The sequence below is a fragment of the Hylobates moloch genome, unplaced genomic scaffold, assembly GCF_009828535.3.
Source record: "Hylobates moloch isolate HMO894 unplaced genomic scaffold, HMol_V3 SCAFFOLD_27, whole genome shotgun sequence".
NCBI classification, from domain to species: domain Eukaryota; kingdom Metazoa; phylum Chordata; class Mammalia; order Primates; family Hylobatidae; genus Hylobates; species Hylobates moloch.
The window spans coordinates 2288847-2310374 of record NW_026652302.1 but is presented as its reverse complement, the minus strand read 5'-3'; the positions used below and the strand labels follow the sequence as shown (position 1 = coordinate 2310374).

The window sequence follows — 21528 nt, the reverse complement described above, 5'->3', positions numbered from 1 at the left end:
GAAGATGATAGCATTAATTTAGCTAACAATATTCATTTTGTTTTCATTAGTTGTTTTTGTAGTTTCATATTTTGATGCTTGATCTGATAAATGCATAATACCCAGAGGGTGCCTCTGTTTGTATTAATAACAGCAATTCATTCGCACCTCATCAGTGATAGAACAGCTTAGCTTCCCTGTCAAAGGAGCATGAATCAGAAATATTCATGAGAAAAGGAATATTTGTAATGCAGATGGAAACTACAGGGAGAGGGGATGAAGTGAGCAGGGAGGACAAGTAAACTCTGAAGTGCAAGGCACTGCTTGGGGTTAATAGCTGTTTTATTCTCTAAACACCTCAGTGACTTGGGCAAGTTACTAAAGCCCTCTAAATCTCAGTATTATTATCTTGAAAGTGAGTGAGGGTCAGTTTTATCATTAAAAAAATTATTCTATAGTTGTATACTTACATACATTGAAATTATAATTTATAAGCTAATTCGTTGAGCAATGATGATCCTTGTGATTCCTTAACAGAAAATTTTATAAGCAAGGATTATATAATACAGGCAATTTTTGGAGTCATTAAGTAATAATAATAACTACCATTTATTGGATGATTTTGATGGGAATTATGTTTTCCAAATGCATGTTATATGATTGAGTTATCACCACCATGCTCTTAGATGGGTATTTCATTCCTGCTTTAAAAATTAATGTTTTTATTTTCAAATGGTTTCATGTAACCTTTCACACAACTAGTAAATGGCAGAACCAAAAGTCAAATCCAGGACTCTCAGACTTTCCAACATATGCATTTATCTACATGACCTCTAAGTTAAATGCCAAAGTAGTCATATTTATAAAGTTTCATCTTTCAAGTGCACACTGCAATCACATGTTTCTCTCTATGCAACAAAAGTGACACACCGTTTTGTTGTCAGCATGAATGTTTATAATATAAAGATTCACTGCTATCCTACTCTATACAACTGATAAAGCAAGTCAAAAAACATGTAGCTTTACAAATAAAGGCTTTGGGCAACATTCTAAGAATGAAAGAATAAGTATTTGAATTTATTTTGCCAGTAATTTATGAGTGGGCTCAGAATGCCTGTATCCAGAAAAAATTATTTATACTTCTGTTATTACCTTTAGCATATTAAATGAAATCATCTTTACCTGTTTGCTTTCCTTATTAGATTTGATATTTCTGAAAATAAGGGAGTAAGCCTTACTTATCTTTAAATTCCCAGCATATAACACAATGTTATATAAAGAATAAACAATAAACATTGACTATATATAACTTAATTAATAAGCATTTTCCCAAATCTAATTTATTCTGAAAATTTACCTCAGTATCTCTTCCTTTGTGGGTCTCTGAAAGACAAAAGTTAAAAAATAGATATTTAATTTTGTTCAAGTGGGAAGGGAAAAGCTGAGACAGAAAAATGAACCAAATATTGAAAGTGTGGTTAAGCATCCACACTAAGGAGGAAAGAGTGCTATCAGCATAAACTAGATTCAACCAATAAGACAGGTAGCCTGAAAAATACTTCTAAAAATTTGTATATTCTTTATCTGATATAATTTGTAGGAGAAAAATTCTAATAGTATTTTCTAACAGTGACTTATATTGGCTTCAAGTACTTTACCCAACTATACCAAAGGGGAATGTGAAAAGTTAATATTTTAGACATTGTTAAGATCCAGCTGACCCATCGAGAACTGAGCCAAGCAGCAGCTAAAGGAATTTGGTGCTAGAAGACAGAAACAAGGAATTTGGTCTTAAATTTTGGCATGAAATCATAAAGATGTGAAAAGACACTAGCGTTAAGAGTTCTGCGGCCTAAGTAGCATCTTTTTCCTTGGTGGTCCTCAGGAACAGGTAGAGCATCTTGCTCTCATTCTCCTTATCCTCCTTACTTATCAGAAGCCTAAATAATATCCCAACGTAGTCACTCATATGGAAAAGAAATCTGTAATTACCCCAGGATAGACGTCTCATATATTTAGAGAATATATCCACGTCAGTGGCCATGAGTCATACCAAATCAATGGCCATCACTTTTTAACCATGCTCTTAAAATGATGTATAAAAATAGCCACTTTACTTAAATCCCCATTGAGTCCTTTTGTTGTCTTTGAATGCTGATTCAGACGGATTATTTAGGGTTTAAAATCTTCAATGCCTTATCTCCTATCTTTCTCTTATTGTTTTGAATGGGATAATAAGGAAATCTGCGTCATATTGCCAGGGACTCACATTAACATGAACCATCTTCTTTTCTATATAAATGTTTCTTTTATTAAAAAGGAAAATAAAATCAGTCTCTTTTCTGCACAATGGGAATTTTGGGTTGGTGCAAAACTGATTGCAGTTTTGCCATTTAATGGCAATCAATTTTGCACCAACGTAATAATACTCAATAGTGATTTTTGCATACAATAATTTCATTTTAAGTGATAGTGAAATCATTAGCTAAAGCAACTGTCTTTGTATTCCTTCTGCTTTCACTGTGTCATGAAATAGGCTGTGTACTTGATGGTGAGCTTGTGAAAATCAATGAACAAAACTTTTGTGGTTTCCCTTCAGTTTCTCCCTGCCCCAGATCCTTTCTCCACCCTCTGATGCCTTTCTCTGTGTTCCACACTGACCCGCGTTCACAGCACCAGCCAGGCCCACTTCCGGCTATTTCCTACGGGTCCAGCCCATGGGAGGCTCTGGCATGAGATTGGATAAAGTAAGGGAGCAAGAGGCTGGGGGATTTTTCCCCTCTCCCTCCCTGCTTTGGGGCAGTGCTGCTCTACAACCATAGCTTCCGCTTCACAGCTCCTTTTCACCAATCAGTTCTCGGATTCTAGGACCACCATTTTCCCCTGCTCCCCTTTGGGCTAGTGGGCAGTATCAGCAACCTACTATTGCTCCTCTCTGAGTGTCCTAATATCCTTTCTGTTTCCTCACCCCATAAGTAATTCCTTCATTAAACTCTCTTCACTGGAGTGGATTCCGTTTCTCACTAGGCCTCACAGATACAATTGTGAACTTGATAGTAGAGCATCTTAAACCTTTCCATTCCAATCCCTTAACTTTGTTGAAGTGTCTACAAAACATAACCTTTCTTCTCTTGGTATAATTGAGGCTGGAATGAAACAGTTCAACAATGATATTGGGTTTCTGTAGCCAGAAGGGATGTTTAACCCTGGTAATCAGGAAGCATGGTAGTGTTCATGAATTCCGTACACTGAAGAACCACTTCCTTTGGGACCCACTCTGGAGTCACCCTTCTTGCCAAAAGGAATGCGGTATCATACCTTTTCTTATTGCAGGGAAAGCAGAGACTAGATACAGCAGTACTCACACAGCTCTTAGACAGCCATATGGGCATTTGAGGCAAAATTAAAGGTCAGTAATGCTGATCCCATCTTGATTTAAATTTTTGATATTTTTTAAACTGAGGATTTTTTGCATTAATTTTAATTGTAAGTATATTATGTTAAAATTGATTTGTCTTGATTACTGAGATTTGGATGTCCCCTTCCTTTTGCACCCAAGGTGTCTCACTATCCTCCCCCTAGTCAAGTTCCTCTTAGAGGGAGATCGAACCTTTAAACCTCTCTCAAATTGAAAGGGAGCCACAGCTAGGTTATGGTGAGTGATTAAAGATATGAGCTTGGAATTTAGACAGGCCTAACTCTGAATGTTAATCCCACCACTTACTGGCTGTTGCCTTGGGCAAGGTTCTTAAGTTCTGTCTCTAAGCCTCCGCTTCCTCCATTGCAAGATGAAGATAATAATGTAGGTCAACAAATGTAATCTGCATTGCAATGTCCAAAATGTTCTTAGAGCCAAAAGACTTTTGGCACAAAAGCATTTGGCACGTTTGGCAGCAGATCCTGACCGAACTAAGATAAGTCAATTCATAGCCTTTATTTATTCCTCTTATAAAGTGATTATTTATGGGGTGCTGCCTCAGACCCCACTGGAGGTGGTACAAATTAAATATATGGTACATGCACTACGCAGCTTGACTGAAATCTGAAAGTTCTGAATTGAAAAATTTATATGACCCTGAGGGTTTTGGATAATTATTGTGAACCTGTAATAGCTCTTCCCAGGGATTCAATGAGATGATGCATGAGAGCCAGGGCACTTGGTGAATGGAAAATTGAGTCTTTCCCAGGACCCTGAAAATCTGAAAGCAGAGATTTGATTCTGGGACATCCAGGCCCTGACACTTCTTACTCCCCTGCTGAAGATGAGATGTTGCAGACACTGAATTGGGTTCAAGAGGCAAATAGGTTGTTAGACAATTCCATCTAGAAAATGATGGACACCTTGAATATTAAAGGGCAGTGCCATGTCAAGAAAGACCCTTTGTGCACCTTGTATGGACAGAGCCTCTGGAAGCTGTGGGCTCCCGTTAGATTTTGAGGGCAGCCCAGGAAGCTATGCTGAGATTCGCAGCATCTGCTCTTCTCCTGTGTAGCCACCTCCCTTCTGATTAGGTTTGCATCCTTGGCTAATTAGATCAGGAACCTAATCTAACCTTGCAGTACGTGTGTGTGTGCTGGGTGAGGGGGGTCTTCCTGTCAATCTGTGACCCAGCTGAAGCACTGCAGTGCTCAATAAACATTGTCCATTAATGTCATTTTAATCATTATGAGTTGCTAACTGGCAACAGGCATTTTTCAGAATTGAAGCTTTCTTAGAAATCAGTTGACTTACAGTATCATTTTTGAGCAATTGCAGATGCAGATACTAAAAATTTCACAGTAATCATGAATAAAGCTTGATTGAAGAAAGTGAAAATGTCATCCCAGTCTGGGGCGGGATATGAACTGTATCAGCAGAACATGAATGATGAAGAGACATCTAGACTGGACCATAACAGAGGCAATTCCCTTAATGATACATGACTAAAGACTTTACCAATTTCCAGTAAGAGTCGGAAGTTCATCTCAAAGTCTACTTTATATTCTTCAGAGTTCCTTGTTTTTAATTTTGCCTAAATAACTTGAGAGAACAGTATAGAGTTTTTATTCCACAGCATGGGTTTAGACATCACATTTTTTTAATTGTCTGTTCACTGTCTTCAGAAATAGTTTTAGATAATTAATCTGATCAGAGCCTCCCTCTGTAATTTCAATCAGAACCTGGTGCCTAGAATGGGCAAAGCAGACTGGAGCCACTCTTGACTGTAGCCTTGAATCTGGGGAAGCTACCATGGAAGGAGGGCCAATGGCTGAATATTCTGGCATTGGGCTTGCTGATATTAATGAAGAGTGTGTATACCCCCAGAATTCCCTGACAAGATGGGCAAAGAAGCAAATCACTTGACTTCCTGTGTCTCAGTTTCTTCATTTATAAAGTTAGTAAGTTGCACTAGAATATCTTTTTTCAAACTTTCCTTTTGCAAAAGTCTTCCCTTATATTACTTTTTAAACTAGAAATTCCAAAATATGACACAAAAATAGAGGCTTTCCGTGTGAAGTAAGAGTGGAGGTGCAGAGATCCTGTTTTATTCCTGTATTGTCTGTCTTTAGAGAGCACTTAAGACTCTGAAGGGTCTTATGAGAATCAATGAGCCAGATGGTTTCCAATAATCCTTTCTGCCCTAGCATTCCCTAATTTCAAAAATCTATGATTCTAATGGCTGCATTTTACTAGGTATCTAATTTGTGCACGGCTTGAATTAAGCATTTTGCACACAATATCTTATTTAAGCTTTAGAAAAACTTTACAAGATGGGAACTTTTTATCCTCTTATATAGATTAAGGAACTGAGACTCTAGAATTTAAATAACTTTCCTAAGGTCACACAGCCAGTAAATGTGACTCTAGGATTCAAGCTCAGTTCCGCTGACCCCAAAGTCCATATGCTCACCAGTGTGTCTGTCAAAGGATCCAGAGAGAAACACTAGCCTGCTGAAATAAATGGTCTAGCCTGAAACTAAGATGGAAAATACCTGGGCTTCATACTGGTGTCTTTTCCACTCCATACAAGAGCTTTCTCCTCTTCCCTCTTCTTCCCCAACCCTTCTTCTTCTCTTTACTCCTTTCTTCTCCTCCCTCCAAACCACCTCTCTAGGACTCCAGAAATTTATACAGCAAACAAGGCCACTGACAGCTGCCAAATTTCACAACTTATACCCTCAGAATCCAGACAGAAAATTCCCAGAGCATTTCCTAGGGGCAGGTGCCCGTTTCTGGACCATTCCGCCATGGCCTCATTCCAAGGGGCAGAGTAAGGGTATAATACAGCTTTTCCTGCTACAGCTTGATAGAGAGAGGTGGAGAGGCACAACTACCCTGAAGAAAATGTTAGAAGCTGGGTTTATTTCACAGAAAGATGCAACTGATTCATTAGAAAAAGATGCCTCTTATTTTTATTTTCTCATTAAAACACCTAATTATTGAGTACTTGTGTTTATCATGCTGCATGAAGACATAAAAATCTGGAAGTCCAAGAATGTGTTTTTTTCTAGGGATTTCCACTCACTACTTGGACAATGTCAAGAAAATTACTTCTCTCAGTAGTTCAGTTTGCTTGTAGGTTGGTAATGCTGTTTATTTGTTGGATTTGGGGGTTTTGATTTTTAGATACAAAATAAAAGGATCATTTCAAAATAGTTCTCAATTGCTAACATTTTCTACCTTGGCAGATCTGTCCAGAAAATATTTCTAATGCCAAATATAAAATCAAGCATTGGGGGAATCAAGACAGAAATGCTAACAACACTAATAACTTTCACGTGTAGTTGCTTGAGGGTTTACACTGGCCCTCTCTCTATGACTTTGCAGGACAGTTTGTGGTCCAGATGTCACTATGTCATTATTCTTTTATACAAGGAGGACACACATCAAGAGGTTAAATAACTTGTTCATAATCACACAAACAACACCATGGGGCCTTGAACCCCAGTTCAAGACAGACCAAAATACCCTGCATCATACCCTGATTCAAAATACCCTGATTTGGAATCAATATACCCTGGACATTTGTAACAATTTCCCTGGTCATCAGAGACTCTTGATTTTAGTCATTGTCATTTCTCTGTTGTTGCTCCTAGTTCTAACTAAATGAATACAAACTTGATGCTATGGAGGTCTGACAGCCACGTTCTTTAAAGCAATTCACTCAGCATTTTCAGGTGGTGTGATCAGTGGTAGCACCTATAGAAATGCAGCCTCCCCTGTGTTAGAGCATCAGTGTACAGCTACAGAACTTCTAGGGCTGGTCTGCCGGAAAGTCTGTAAAGGGAAACTATGAACACCTTATTATATTATGCTCATTGTGGCTCATTGAGCTGTATAGACTTGGGAGCAGGGAAAAAATTAAAAAACCCAAAGTAGGCATTGCATCTTATTTGTAATTTGCTGTTTTCTCTTCTCCTAGTCACCTCTTTTAAACTAAACCAAAAACATATATCTCCTTCTAAACAAGGTTACTTGGGCAGCATACCCAGTGAGATTTCACCTTGTATAATAAATTATCTGCTCAAAATGGTCCTAATAGTGCAGTCATTTCAGCTTCCAGGAGAGAAAAATTAGCCTTTGGTATTTTTAAAATTTATTTTAAATCACTTCAGTGTTAATAACTACATACATACATAAGTCAATTTTTGATCAGCATTTAGGTTGGATTACTAGGAAAGAATATCAGGACAATTAAATAATAGAATAAATATAACAGTAGCCCACATGGATGTGGCCCTTTTACTTCTCCCTTTTTAAAGCTTTTGTCCCTACCACTGAAAACTAAAATAGCATTATGAAAAGAAATTATTGCCCCCTTAATCATTCAAACTAATGGCCCCTTGATCAGTTTTTGTCATTCTTGAACTCAACATAGCATCTGACTCTAGTGATGACCCCTTCTTAAATAGCTTTCTGCCCTTGATTTTGGAGGGGGTAAGGCTATTGCATTGTAGTTCTTTCACCTTTCCAAAACTGCTGGTATCTTCTTCACCTGCTGCTAGTGTTAATTTCCTTTTATCTCTATTTACCTCCTACCTCAGACAGCAAATCCAGTTCACAGTTTCAAGTATCATCAATATGGAAGACCTTAAATGCAAATAATTGCCAGTTTCTTAGCAGAAACAAATGAAATGGGGAAGAAGGGGGACAGGTGCTGACTAAGCCAACACTGATTGTTACCCACTGGAAAGAGAATTCGTGTTTCCTGGGAAAGGGTCAGACTGACTTAGAGTTTATGAACTGTTCAAATTTCTATTCTTGTTTGTAAAGCTAATAAAAATCCCTTTGTGCTGTTGGATTTTGGAGAAGTTTCTTTAATCCTCTTTACATAAACCTTGCCTCTTTATTTCTCCTTTCCAAAAACAAGAATCTGTATCATCTGGATTTGATATCCATATTTATCAACACAGAAGTTACTGGATTTTGAATAATTTCTCTTCCTTTCATGCTGTGCTACATAGAAACAGTCTGTGCACAAAGCAAAATCTAAGCAAAAAAGCTTACAACAACTATGTTTTGTGAGAAACAATAAAGTGAACCAGTTCGTGGTGGTTTCATTGATATCTTCCTCAAACCCTGAAAACTTGTATTGGCATAAAGATTCTCCTTTTCATATAAACTGAAATTTCTATGGTTACTTTGAATGAGAGAGTCCTGAGTCGAGTCTCAGGCTCAGACAGAGGTTCCACGACTTACTAGTTCAAACTCAATTTCTTTCTTTGTGAAACAGAATTAGTATAGATGCCTGCTAGGGTTCTTGGGAGGATTAAACGTAATGATGTAAAATGCCTAGAAACATAGCATTCTTTCAATAAATACTACTGGCTCTTACAGTAGAGTTGAGGAGAAGAACCCAGAGGCTAAAAAAATCCAAATGGCATGAAGGAAGTCAGTCCGTGATTCTACAAAAACCAGGCAGCCTAGTTCAAGACAGACCAAAATACCCTGCATCATACTTCTATTGAGAAGTAGAATAACCTACATAATTACAACTATTATTTAAGTTTTCTCATTTGTTTGTCAAGGGAAAGAGCTAAACAATATGGCAAAATCCAGAAGGATGGTTGAGAGCTCTGCTGAATGTGAGAGGAAAACTTCAGAACTGTAAGGACTGCCTAGATGGTTTGTTGCTCCATGCAAGGCTGTCAGATAGGTGTTTGTTTACTTACTTGCTTTTATTAACTTGGATTATTTGTTCTTAGCCTTATGGAGTATATTAGCTTCTGGAATATTGGAAAGAATGTAAAGGTGGATATGGGCAGAGTATAGTTTAGAGAACCTGACCAATGAGCTTTGCCAGCCTAGATGTGGGAAGCAGGGTTACTTGCTCCAGACTTGCTATTCCTGGTAGTCTATGGTATTAATATTAGGCTGCATTTGCTGTACTGCCTCGGTAAGCTTTTACAATTTCCCAAGTCTCTCTAAAACAAACTTTTAGATGAATACTTTGTGCTCCAGCAGTTCCCTGCAGAAGCCTTGGTAGACCCAGGTCTTCATGCCGTGAAAGGATGCTTCCCTGGCTACAAAAAATAATCACCAAACATAGCAGAGGAAACTTAGGCTGCCTCATATTGGTGTCAAGCTAAAGACAAGAGAAAATAAATCATCTTACTGTGTGGGGATGAACAATAAAATCCTGGCAACTGACCTCTGACTGAGTTGTTATTGAAAAATGCTATTTGTTTCCCTCAGCCAATTGAATCATGATACTTCCTGTACCCTGGAAAAATATCAACTGCAGTTAGAAGGAAAAAAAAAAGAAGAACTGAACAGAATGTTTGATTAATTAATGAATTCATCTTAATCATATCTTTAGCAGACACCTGAAAGAGTAGGCCTATCACAAGTTACAAAACAACTACCGTGTTTTGGATTATTATTAGAAAGCCTTGGACAAATCTCCTAGAAAAATAATCATAATACTATTTAATGAGTTTTCAATTATCCAGAGGTTGATTATTGCATTTGCAGATGGTTTGTACCTCTATTCTCCTTCTGCTCTCTCAGGCTGAATGCCTTTTAGCTATTATAGTGTCCATGTGCATTTCCAGGAGAGAATTGGCAGAAAGAGACATCAGCAAGCATATAAATTGAAAGACACATAAATTGAAGAGACAGTGAGTACTTTGCCTAAACAAGGCTTACGTATTATCTGTAGATCTAAAATCTCAAGCTCTCCCATGAAATCATATTATGATGCCCTACCAGCTAAGGGCCTTGTATCATCGGCCTTCAATAAATACTGGTAGAAAGAAGGGATAGCATAGTGGTAAAGAGTCAGGCTGTTAGGTCACCTGTGTTCACATTTTATCTCTAAACTTGGGGCTGATTGATTTACTTAACATCTCTATGCCTTAGTTTCCTTATCTGCAAAGAGCATTGTGGTACATTGTATTGCTATCAAAATATGTACTAAAGGGGCAAAGCTGAAGATGAAGATAAGGCATGAGAGAAAGACTGAATTTCTGACATTTTCACAGCTCCCAATCAATAGCACCAAGGGCAGCGATCCATGGTGGAGAAAACATATTCACCTTCTGAGACAGAAAGTCCGTAGACCATGGAACATTTCCCCCAAGCACTGTCAAACTAGCGTGACAAGTTGTCCCTGAAGAAGGTGACTCCAGAACAGATGTCTACATCTCTGGGCAGGAAAGGATTATCTCTATCTTCTCAAACTGGACTCTATTACCATTTTTCAAACATCAAGAAATGTTTCACAAAATTTTACCTAATTACCCAGTTGTGACTGACAAGGTACTAAACTGTCTATCATGCTCAGGCTGCTGAATAACTGAAATATGGAATTAGCTAAATTGTCCAACATGGACTTTAAAGGAAGGATCTTAATAATTCCCTGGAAAATAGGTAGTGACCCCAAGAATACAACCACACTATCGCTGGGGAGAAGGGAGATCAAACATACATAAGCCTGTGTTATTGAAATAAAATAGAAAAGAAGAGAAGATGGAGAAACTATACAAGAAGAATATTTCAAAACGAGAATATAAATGTAGCACATTGAAACTAGATTAAGAAGTTTGACTCTGGAATATTTTTTTAGGCAGAAAATGCTTTGCACTTCAGAAAATTAAGGGAAACATAGACTTTGCAAAGCAATAGATAAGATTACAGATTGAGATGAATAAAAGAAATAGCAGAACTAAAGAAAAAATACATAAAAAAAAACTTCTCTTGCAAATGATCTCTCTTTAAAACCACCAGAGCAGCAAAATAATATGAGAGAGCAAATTCCATGCTCAATGAAACTAGGAAATGGCTACAATCCAAACAATAAGTTTTTAACAAAATTGAGATAGAGCACAGAGTGCCAATATATCATAATACTTCTAACCCTAAGAAATGATCTGGAGATCAAAAAGGGGAAGGAGATAAAGAAGTAGTTAGTTGTATTGCTGCTAAACAGAGTCAGCTGAGCTGAATAAATAAACACAAATTGTCAAACAAAATATCTGAATGTACAGGGCTTCCCTCAGCCACTCCTATCTCCCATGCAGCAAAGAGCATGCTCACTGTAGTAGGGCTTTTCTTTGGATTTTAGACTCACCCAATCGGAGTCTTTAGGAATGGTGCCCAGGAATCTGCTTTAACAGCATCACAGGGGCTTTAGGAAAAGGGAATTGAAGGATTACACTGAGTAACATAATAATATAAAATACTAATACATGTTTATGTCTATTTAATGGCAAAATACAATATATATATGTCATTAGATATTTTATATATTGCCATAAAAATGGGGAATTCACCATAAAGCACCTGTAGATCATTAGATCATTTAGAAAATGTGATTGTATATTAACCCTCAAGGAAAACATTAATAGATACCAAAAGTACAAGTAATTTATATTAATTTTCATCTAGAATTCTGTAAACTAGCAAGTAATAGCAGAATTGAAATGTAGCAAAAACAACCCAATCTCTTAAAAAATGTAAACTCCTTCTCAGAAAATGTATTCTTGAAATAAGTCAAAAGAATAATTACAAAATAATAAAAATGAAAATACTTAATTTTCAAGTATTGAAACTTGAAAACTAAGACATATGGTCAAAGCTGTACAGAGAGGAAAATTGGTAGCCTGAAACACTTACAGCACTGAACAATAAGGTACTGAATAAAGTATTCATTTCAAGAACAACAGCAACAAGAAAATCCCTAAGAAAGGCAAAATGAAAGAATGAATAAAGAAGAACTAGAAATTAATGAATTAGAAAATAGAAACTGGAATGGGTAAATATATGTGAAAGTAAATTGTCTGCAAATGGGTAGAAAAATATTTTAACAAAACAAAGTACTAGCTAACCACTGATAGTTTTCTAGGAAAATATAAATTATCAAAAGAAATTCCAGAAAATATAGAAAACCTAAACAGACCAAAAATAACAAATGAAATAAAGTTACTCCCCAAAATTGCCAGTTTTTATAAGAAATCTCTGCAAGCCTTTTAAAAATATTCTTAGGTTATTTAAACATTTCCAGATCATGTAAAGATAAAAATCTTCCTATTATCTTTTTCAAAGCCAAAATAAGACTCATAACCTGACAAAGATGTGTATACACACACACAAACACACATACAACAAAGATCACTTTTACTAATAGTCATTTATTTGAAAGAAAATTGTTATATTTCTTCCCACACTATACACATAAAAAATTTCAAATGGATTGAAGACTTAGATATATTTTAAAACGACAAAAGTAATGGAAAGAAAATTTAGAATTTTTTAGTAGTTTTAAGAAAGGGATTTGTAAGCATAGACAAGACCCAGAAACATTATTTTTTAAAAGCTAGTAGGTTTTTCTGAACAAAAATGAGGTTCTTCATGGAAAATATACATTAACAAGGAAAAAGACAATAAACTAGGAGAACATGTATACAACACATAAAGCATATACAAACAATCAATCATATTACAGTATGTAGAAAGCAAATACAATGTAGCAAGAAAAAGACAGGCAAACAAGCAGAAAAATGAGTCAAAGGTATAGGCAGAAAGTTCATTTAAAAATGTAAATAACAAATATGTGGAAAGGGGCCAATCTTACTAAAAATCAAAGCATTATCAACTAAAACAAATATGGGATATATATTTTTCAAATAGATTGGCAAAATCTTTAAAGATTTTCAAAACCCAAATTTGGAGCAGTTTTGGGACAATAAGTATATTCATAAATTATTGATAGGAGAGTCAATTTTACCAATTTTTTTGCAGAATTTTCTTGCCATATGTTTAACCACATAAATATGTTCATTCTTCAAAATTTCTCTAACAGAGAGGTATACCCTATAAAGACACTTGGAGAAGTGTGCAAAGATACATGTGCAAAGGTGATCACTGAAGCATGATTTGTAATACTGAAAATCTGGAAGCTACCTAAATATCTTGAAGAGGAGGCTCATTAAATAAGTTTTGGTAGAGTCATATATTATAAGCCATTTTTGAAAAGGGATTTGTATGTACTAATTTAGATTTATATGTACTAATAAGAAATGCTGTCAATGTATTATTAACTGAAAAACATGCTTGGCAATATTTAGCAGAAACCTTATGCTAGGAGGTGATTCAGGAAGGGTTTATTTTTCTCCTACAACAGACTCATTCCACAATTGTTCAAGAGGCTAAAACAGAACGTCAGGAATGCAAGATCTATCTTTGTGCTCACTATAACAAATAGATCGGGCTTTGTTCTTGTATATGTCACTTCAAAGGCATAAGATGGTGACTACACCTCCAGACTTCACATACCTCTTTTGGGCAGAAGAAATACCTTCTCTTTTTATTTGGGAAGGGATACCCTGTTCATGCACTTTTACCTATGTCTACCTGGTAAATCGATTGCATGTGTGGACCCAGTTTCTCATGCCTCTTATATTTATGCCCTTTGGTTGTGACTGCAAGCTTGGATATGTGCCTTGATTTGACCACCAGGACAGTAGCAAACAACACAGCAAAGACTCGAAAATGAACTTGCACATTTCTGCTTTCTCTCTTAGACTCCTGGCACTTCCATGAGAACTCCCTCTCACTGCCAGGAACCAGCTATATCGATATGAAAGACACGTGAGGAAGAGCTGAATGGTCCCACCTGCAGCCCCCCAGTCCAGCCAACCTCTACCCAACTCACCAGATACCCACAGACACACGAATAAGCCCGGCCACGATCAGCTGAGACATGTCCAGATCAGAAGGCCCAGAAACTTTCAATATTTATTTAAGTTACTAAGTTTGTATGCCCTATAGAAATCAGAAACTGAAGGACCTTCATTGTTCAGAATTATATCCCAACATCACTCTTCATTGAAGAAAAGTAGAGAAAATTAAATATTTTTACCTAGGCACATTCCCTCAAACAGCCAAGTTTCTCTAAATAAGAATTAAGGGGGAAAAATGGCGTTAGGAAGACCACTGACAATATTTCCCCCAGACAGGTAAAAAGATAAACGCCAGTGTTTTGACATAAAAAATAAATGAGCTGAGATAAAAAGAGAGACCAAAATGTTGATAGTTTTCTCTAATTCAGGAATCAGAAAAAAAAATCTGTAAATGGCTAGATAGTAAACATTTGGGGCTTTGCAGGCCATCTGATCTCTGTCACAACCGCTCTGCTCTACCAAGGGTAACGCAAAAGCAGCCATAGACACTGTGTAAACAAATGGGCGTGGCTAGTTTGCAATAACACTTTTTTAACAAAAACACGGTGAGCTGGACTTGGCCTGTGAAATATAGTTTGCAGATCCCTGCTCTATTGCTAAGATCATGAGTGACACTTTCTTGTTCATGCTTTTCTGAATTGAGTAGATTTTTATAATTAGTAAAAAAAGGATATATAAAATCATTTGTAACTTAAAAATAGCTGACATAAAATATTTATTCAAATTCAAAACCTTATGTTTTCAATATTTAAAAAAACACAAATGAACATTCAACTCAAGTAGTTAGAAAACACACACACAGCATAAAGAAATTAATGGAAACAAAGAATAAAATATTGCATTAAAAATAGATAAACCATTGACTTAACAAGTAAACATAAGTCAATGGTTTTCCTAAGAATGTAGGAATAAGTTTCATAACATGAAATATATCCCAAGGTTCTCTTGAAAAGACACTGAAGTATTATCCTCCCTTTTCTCTTTTTTTTATTTCCAACTTTTAAGTTCAGGGGTACATGTGCAGGATGTGCAGGTTTGTTACATAGGTAAACATGTGCCATGGTGGTTTGCTGCACAGAACATCCCATCACCCAGGTATTTATCCCAGAACCCACTAGCTATTCTTCCTGATGCTCCACCTCTTCCCACCCACTACCCTTGACAGGCCCCAGTATGTGTTGTTCCCCACCATGTGTCCATGTTTTCTCATCATTCACCTCCCACTTATAAGTGAGAACATGAGGTATTTGGTTTTCTGTTCTTGCATTAGTTTGCTAAGGAAAATGCCCTCCAGCTCCATCCATGTCCCTGCAAAAAACATAATCTCATCCCTTTTGATGGCTGCATAGTATTCCATAGTGTATATGTGCCACATTTTCTCTATCCAGTCTGTCATTGATGAGCATTTAAGTTGATTTCATGTCTTTGCTATCATGAATAGTGCTGCAATGAACATACACGTGCATATGTCTCTGATCGTATATCTAGAAAACTCCATTGTCTCAGCCCCAAAGCTGCTTTTTTCTTTTCTTTTTTTTTCCTTTTTTGAAATGGAGTCTTGCTCGGTCGCCCAGGCTAGAGTGCGGTGGTGTAATCTCGGCTCATGGCAACCTCCACTTCCTGGGTTCAAGAAATTCTCCTGCCTCAGCCTCCCAAGTAGCTGGGATTACAGGCACCCACCATTACACCCAGCTAATTTTTGTATTTTTAGTAGAGAGAGGGTTTCACTATCTTGGCCAGGCTGGTCTTGAACTCCTGACCTTGTGATCCTCCTGCCTCAGCCTCCCAAAGTGCTGGGATTACAGGTGTGAGCCACTGCTCCTGGCCAAGCTTCTTAAGCTGATAAGCAACTTCAGCAAAGTCTCAGAATACAAAATAAATATACAAAAATCACTAGCATTCCTATACACCAACAGGCAAGCTGAGAGCCAAATCATGAACGAACTCCCTTTCACAATTGCCACAAAAAGAATAAAATATCTTAAAAATGCAGCTTATAAGGGAAGTGAAGGACCTCTTTAAGGAGAACTACTTACCACTGCTTAAAAAAATCAGAAATGACACAAATGGAAAAACATTCCAAGCTCATAGATAGGAAGAATCAATATTTTGAAAATGGCCATACTGCCCAAAGCAATTTATAGGTTTAATGTGATTTCCATTTAAACTACCACTGACATTCTTCACAAAATTAGAAAAAAACTATTTTAAAATTTATATGGAAACAAAAAAGAGCTCAAATAGCCAAGGCACTCCTAGGCAAAAAGAACAAAGCTGGAGGCCTCACATTACCTGACTTCAAACTATACTACAGGGCTACAGTAACTAAAACAGCATGCTACTGGTAGAAGAGCAGACATATAGACTAATGGAGCAAAACAGAGAACCCAGAAATAAGACAACACACCTACAACCATCTGATCTTCAACAAACCTGACAAAAACAAGCAATTGGGAAAAGATTCCCTATTTAATAAATGATGCTGGGAGAACTGGCTAGTCATATGCAGAAAATTGAAACTGGACCTCTTACTTACACCATATACAAAACTAAACTCCAGATAGGTTAAAAACTTAAATGTAAAACCCAAAACTAGAAAAATCCTAGAAGGAAACCTAGGCAATACCATTTAGGACATAGGCACAGGCAAATATTTCACAACAAAGATGCCAAACGCAATTGGAACAAAAGCAAAAATTGACAAATGGGATCTAATTAAACTAAAGAGCTTCTGCACAGCAAAAGAAACAATAGAGTCAATAGACAACCTACAGAATGGGAGAAGATTTTTGCAATCTATCCACCTGACAAAGGTCTAATATCCAGTATCCATAAGGAACTTAAACAAATATACAAGAAAAAAACATTAAAAAGTGGGCAAAGGATATGAACAGTCACTTCTCAAAAGAAGACACACATGTGGCCAACAATCATATGGAAAAAAGCTCAACATCACTGACCATTAGAGAAATGCAAATCAATACCACAGTGAGATACCATCTCACACCAGTCTGAATGGCTATTAAAAAGGCAACAAAAGTCAAAATAGACAAATGGGACCTAATTAAACTAAAGAGCTTCTGTACAGCAAAAGAAATCACCATCAAGTGAACAGGCAACCTACAGAATGGGAGAAAATTTTTGCAATCTACTCATCTCACAAAGGGCTTATATCCAGAATCTACGAAGAACTTAAACAAATTTACAGGAAAAAAACAAACAACCCCATCAAAAAGTGGGCAAAGGATATGAATGGACAATTCTCAAAAGAAGACATTTATGCAGCCAACAGACACATGAAAAAAATGCTCATCATCACCGGCCATCAGAGAAATGCAAATCAAAACCACAATGAGATACCAGTGGTATCTCACGCCAGTTAGAATGGTGATCATTAAAAAGTCAGGAAACAACAGATGCTGGAGAGGATGTGGAGAAATCGGAACACTTTTACACTGTTGGTGGGAGTGTAAACTAGTTCCACCATTGTGGAATGCGGTGTGGCAATTCCTCAAGGATCTAGAACTAGAAATACCATTTGACCCAGTGATCCCATTACTGGGTATATCACCCAAAGGATTATAAATCACGCTACTATAAAGACACATGAACACGTACATTTACTGCAGCACTATTCACAACAGCAAAGACTTGGAACCAACCCAAATGTCCATCAATGATAGACTGGATTAAGAAAATGTGGCACATATACACCATGGAATACTGTGCAGCCATAGAAAAGGATGAGTTCATGTCTTTTGCAGGGACATGGATGAAGCTGGAAACCATCATTCTGAACAAACTGTCACAAGGACAGAAAACCAAACACTAATAAACTAATAAAATTTTTTTTTTAAGTCAAAAAACAACAGAGGCTGGTGAGGTTGTGGGGAAAAAGGAACACTTTTACACTATTGGTGGGAATGTAAATTAGTTCAACCATTGTGGAAGCCAGTGTGGCAATTTCTCAAAGACCTAGAGGCAGAAATATCATTCAACCCAGCAATCCCATTACTAGGTATATACCCAAAGGAATATAAATCATTCTATTATAAAGATGTATTCTCCCTTTTCAATCTCCAAGTTCTCTTCTTCCTTCCATTATCACAAAATAACAGATTTTGTTTAGAAATAATATAGCATGCTTCTAGAATATATTCTTATCTTAAAATGGATAAAGCTTCATGTCTTAGAATTCAGCTCAGCCAAGTTAATGTGTCAGCAGACCCGCACTAGATAAGGAGGGCTGGCATTCAAAAAGGAGCTGATCTCTTGTTTTCCTGCGTCTCAGTCTAGTAGAAAAGACAAACCTGTACAGACATAAATGCATTTTTAGTGTAGTAATCATGCAGTGATGGAGTTAAAGGGAAAAAACTAATAATAACTTATTGCTTGGCTCCCTACTGAGCTTTCCTGCTCAAGATACTTTGTTGTATGACAAGCTACGATAGGGAAATACAAAATGTAAAATAATGTGATTTGAGTTACAGTTATCTATTAATATTGTAAAGCCTTAGAAAAATCTCTTAATCTCTTGGGGCCTCACTTTCCTCATCTTTGAAACTAGTGTAATGACTATATGTACAGTACTGAGCTCATAGGGGTGCAAGGCTCAAATGAGATAATGTTCCTGAAAACCTTTTAAATGTGCTGTAATGCAAAAGTTATTTTCATTAACACCATTAGCATCAAAGTGTAAATTATTGTGAATTTCACAAGTCTATTTGAATTTTACACTTACTCCTTTTGCACCAGAAACCATCTTCAGTTCACCATTTTAAAAAGTCAACCTAGTCTTAAATGAATACTATACAAATGATCTTGATTCACAAACATAACGGCTGTTGTTCTTCATCTGAAAGTCATAGTCATACCCTAAAGTTAAGATCAGTATGTGATCCACAGTGTCAAGTCCTCTGTAGCCTAAATATTGGAGGCTTTTCAGAATATGTTGTATTTACTCTTTCAGACCACATTAATTATTTTTATATTATTTGTTAATAATGTAATTATAATTACAAAACAATAGAAGTTCTGCCAACTGACCTCTAGTAAACAGACTCCTCTTGCCTATAGCTATCTGTTAAAGGATGAAAGCTCACAGCTAATATTCCTGGGATGTTGACATTCTGTTTCTACCAATGAGTTATATGCTTACTAAGACTCACTCATGCTTGTTCCTACCTCTTGCATCCAGAAGTGACATAAAATTATTCTTCATTTTGGCTCAGCATATATGGCCACTGCACTCAGGGTACCTAACACAGTATTGAATATACAGTAAGTCTGAGTCACTGCATTTTTTTTAATAAACTACTTTCAGGTAACTTTTGAAAATGTAAGATAAAGACCTAAAATTGACATCAATTCCTTTGTCATTTTCAGGCACTTTGCTAGAGCTGGCTACATTTGCAATTTATCTTTTTTTTTCTTTGTTTCGGACCCATCAGCCAATTTTCAAAGCAATTTGAATTCACTTTTTGTATAAGAATCTTCAGGAAAACATTCTGTCAAGGGCCTTGAGACAATCCAGATAAATGATACCCCTGCATTCCTCTCATACTAATCACTCATTTGTGAATCTGTCTCAAAGAACGCATTCCTCTGCCAGGCTGCCCTTAGCACAGCCCTGAAGCTGCTGCTATCCTTTCTGTCCCTGCTTCATGAGTTATCATTTTATTCTGTCTTGTTCTCCTGCCAAACTGACATTCCTCCTGAGATTCTGTTCTCAGAGCAATTCTGCTCAAAATTTGGGATATCAAGAAGAATGAAATTACTAATCTTTTTTGTCATCCTCCTTACTGTTATCCCCAGATATTTGTATGTTTCTATTTTCCCACTTACAATTTAGATCACTTGTAAACATACATACAATGGAGTTTTGGCAAATTTTGAGCTTACCCTGTGGACTACCTTCTGGTTGCTGTCAGTGTTTTCCAAAACTCACACATAATGTGAAAGAAAAGAACAAAATTGGGTAGCAATCATTGTATGGTCCAGCCATGAAATAATGGGTTTTATAACTTCCTCTAAACTAAACTGGAATAAGAAAAAATCATAAATAAGATTACAATCTGGGGCAACCCACTCAGGTCCCCTTCCACACTGTGGAAGCTTTGTTCTTTCACTCTTTGCAATAAATCTTGCAGCAAAAAAAAAAAAGATTACAATTTGATTGATAGCTCAATATCAGTGATATGGTAGAAAAGAAATACCAAACAGGAAGACAGAAGCTTTGGTTTTCCAGTAGCTTTTTATATTTGCTGGAACATGAAATAATGAGGGGTTTGTTACAAAAATATATATGAGGAAAAAAAGCAAAGACAATCTTTGCTAATCTTGTAACAGGTATAGTCTGGATGTCAAAGGAGAGGAAAGATGATTTAGGGTCCAAAGTCATTTTACTAACAACATTAACTTGTCACTCTCTAGTTAGACAGTCTCTTGCCAATATGATGACTCAGTTCCTCTCCGAGTCTCTACTGTTGGATATTGTTTAGTTTCTGCTTAGTCATGATGTCTGTACTTTGAACTTGAATGTACTGGCAGCCTCTACATATTTATAGCCTTTCATGACAAATGTCATCTTAAAGTCTTCGATATCTGTCTTCTGCGTCGTTTTCAACATCAGCCTTCACCCTTCACTATTAACTGGAACAACTTTATATATATATATATATATATATATATATATATATGTATTTTGAATTGAAATTCTCCAAGGAAGAGAATTTGATGTGTTAGTCACTATCGTTTAGCTTTGGCCAAGCTCTTATGCCAGATCATCTTGGGCTCCTGCTAGCCGGGAGGTAGAGCATCATCAATTTCCCAACCTTAATTTGACCTAATCAGCTGCTGCTGCTGGGGCAAAATCATGTGGTAATTGCTAGTGACCACGAGTTCATTGATTTGTCCCTTTTTTTTTAAGTTCCTACTCTGTTGGATATTATTCTAGATGTTGAGGAAACAGCAGTGAATAAAACAGACCAAGAAGATAACAAGATTCTGGCAGGAATAAAAATTTACCCCAGATGCTATAAATTTAATGGTTTTGGTGAAAGAGCTACTTAATATATGGTGGAAAATGCTTAGGAAATAAACAGGGGAAACTGAGAGACCCCAAGACCAGCAACAGTGAGAAGCTACTACCACACCCGATGTTAAAGTGGCAAGCGGTACACCCAATGAGATTTTCAGACGTGGAGTGAGAGCTGCCTGGAAGTCACGAGGAATAGAGATACCGTTCAAAGACAAGAACACTGAGGGAAGATACATCCCAATATCTCTCTCCTTTCTTATTCCATTCTCCAACCAGAACTTTCCATTGGCCAACCCAGAGAGAAATATGAGAGCAAGGAGACCAAGGTGATATAGCCTTTGGCCTCT

At 36.8% G+C, this 21528-nt stretch overlaps 1 long non-coding RNA gene across 4 annotated transcripts in view; it reads right to left on the bottom strand.

Moving 5' to 3' along the window:
- Positions 1-21528, bottom strand: part of LOC116463105 (uncharacterized) — a 280319-nt gene that overhangs the window by 118067 nt on the left and 140724 nt on the right. For all 4 annotated transcript variants that reach the window (XR_009211992.1, XR_009211991.1, XR_009211993.1 and 1 more), the window contains exon 3: positions 1337-1362. This is a non-coding gene — a long non-coding RNA (uncharacterized LOC116463105). The remainder of the gene's footprint in view (positions 1-1336; positions 1363-21528) is intronic.